The sequence below is a fragment of the Pavona decussata genome, unplaced genomic scaffold (assembly GCF_977016875.1).
Source record: "Pavona decussata unplaced genomic scaffold, jaPavDecu1.1 SCAFFOLD_3783, whole genome shotgun sequence".
NCBI classification, from domain to species: domain Eukaryota; kingdom Metazoa; phylum Cnidaria; class Anthozoa; order Scleractinia; family Agariciidae; genus Pavona; species Pavona decussata.
In genome coordinates, this window is record NW_028146541.1 from 1 (window position 1) to 2,500 (window position 2,500).

The 2,500-nt window shown below is 45.3% G+C and overlaps 1 pseudogene; it reads right to left on the bottom strand.

Annotated features, from left to right (window-relative positions):
* Positions 1-1,435, bottom strand: LOC146445861 (small subunit ribosomal RNA; annotated as a pseudogene; the record flags this gene model as incomplete).
* Positions 1,436-2,500: the final 1,065 nt, after the last annotated feature.

Here is a 2,500-nt window from a genome sequence, read left to right on the forward strand (position 1 = left end):
CACAGACCTGTTATTGCCTTCCTGACTTTGGTTGCATACCAACAGTCCCTCTAAGAAGTTAACCGCGAATCGGGATTCGCGTAACTATTTAGCAGGTTAAGGTCTCGTTCGTTAACGGAATTAACCAGACAAATCACTCCACCAACTAAGAACGGCCATGCACCACCACCCATAGAATCAAGAAAGAGCTCTCAATCTGTCAATCCTCACTATGTCTGGACCTGGTGAGTTTCCCCGTGTTGAGTCAAATTAAGCCGCAGGCTCCACTCCTGGTGGTGCCCTTCCGTCAATTCCTTTAAGTTTCAGCTTTGCAACCATACTTCCCCCGGAACCCAAAAACTTTGGTTTCCCATAAGGTGCCAAAGGGGTCATCCAATAACACCCTCTGATCCCTAGTTGGCATCGTTTATGGTTAGAACTAGGACGGTATCTGATCGTCTTCGATCCTCTAACTTTCGTTCTTGATTAATGAAAACACTCTTGGCAAATGCTTTCGCAGTAGTTCGTCTTTCGTAAATCCAAGAATTTCACCTCTGACAACGAAATACGAATGCCCCCAATTGTCTCTCTTAATCATTACTTCGGTTCCAGAAACCAACAAAATAGAACCAAAGTCCTATTCCATTATTCCATGCTTACGTATTCAAGCGCTGGCTTGCTTTGAACACTCTAATTTTTTCAAAGTAAACGTCGCAGATCCTGAGCACACTCAGTTAAGAGCACACCCAGTCTTTGCGAGGAAGAACAGCCCGGCCAGTAACATACCTTGCGGCAGACCGGCCGAGCCATCCCGAAATCCAACTACGAGCTTTTTAACTGCAACAACTTTAATATACGCTATTGGAGCTGGAATTACCGCGGGTGCTGGCACCAGACTTGTCCTCCAATGGATCCTCGTTAAAGGATTTAAGTTGTACTCATTCCAATTACAAGACTTGTAAAAGCCCTGTATTGTTATTTCTTGTCACTACCTCCCTGAGTCAGGATTGGGTAATTTGCGCGCCTGCTGCCTTCCTTGGATGTGGTAGCCGTTTCTCAGGCTCCCTCTCCGGAATCGAACCCTAATTCTCCGTCACCCGTTGCAACCATGGTAAGCCACTACCTTACCATCGACAGTTGATAGGGCAGAAATTTGAATGAAACATCGCCAGCGCAAGGCCGTGCGATTCGATCAGTTACTATGAATCACCAAATGACCGGGCAGAACCCGCATTGGTTTTTAATCTAATAAATACATCCCTTCCAGAAGTCGGGACTTTTCGCATGTATTAGCTCTAGAATTACTACGGTTATCCAAGTAGTAATGGTACAATCAAATAAACGATAACTGATTTAATGAGCCATTCGCAGTTTCACAGTACAAGTGCTTATACTTAGACATGCATGGCTTAATCTTTGAGACAAGCATATGACTACTGGCAGGATCAACCAGGTAACTATCCACCGCAGGGAACAGAAGTTCCTTGCTAAGCGGCCCCCCTCCGCAGAGGGAGAGCAAGCTTTCTTAGATTTTGCCTCCACGGGGGGAACCCATGAGCCAAACGGACCACACGGTCCCTCGGTCAAGGGAAACCCCGTCTTGTTTGCCACGTCTTTCTCACAACTGGACCCGTGCACAGTTCAGGCATACCTGTCAGACTCGCCAAGCGAGCTGAAGGAAGGCAAGAAAAGTGCTTCTGCGAAGGAAAATATCCTCCTGCTCTTTTGTCTCTATCATTAGCCAAAGGCTAGCGTACACAACTTCCATCTACACTCTGCCTGCCACTACAGTGACAATGCTTTCGGGCATCATCTTTTCCCTCCTTCGAAAGGAAAGCTACAAGCCCAACTTTCCTTGCCCGTTAGTCAATTCTGCCCTCTATTTCTCCGCCTTGCCGCCGTGGAACATAAGGGACAGGGTTTACTAGCCAGCTCCTCTCGGAACCTTTGCGACCAACCTGCCCACACTATAACCCCCAAACGCTAATAAGGAGACTGCATGATATGGTAGACAGAAAATAAAAACGCGAAAAAAATGAAATTTTGAAAATCGAACCCACAACCAGCCAAATCGTTTGTAAGTCATGCCAAATGACTGGTGACATCTTAAAAACCCATTGAAGCCACAACATCCCATAATTTCACGCTTTTAAAGATTTGTCACTATACGCACTGTAAGTACCTCACTAATTCTCACCTCAGATTTTACGGGAACATGTTCAAATTTTAACACGCCTCTCAGCACGACCAATTACATTAAAATTCATCGCAAAAGTCAGAATTCTCCAATTTTTGAAAAATTCACTATATTCACTGTAAGTACCTCGCTAGACAGTGGAGACCTCAGATTTTACGGGAACATGATCAACTTTCGACACACCTCTCAGCACGAGCAGTTACATAGAAATCCATCAGGAAAGTCGTGCTGTGAAGAGGTCTTTCGACTAAGAAAAATGGTGGTGTGAGGAGGAGTCACCTAAATCAGAGAAAAATACTCTTATAGGAGACTGCTACGAAAGAC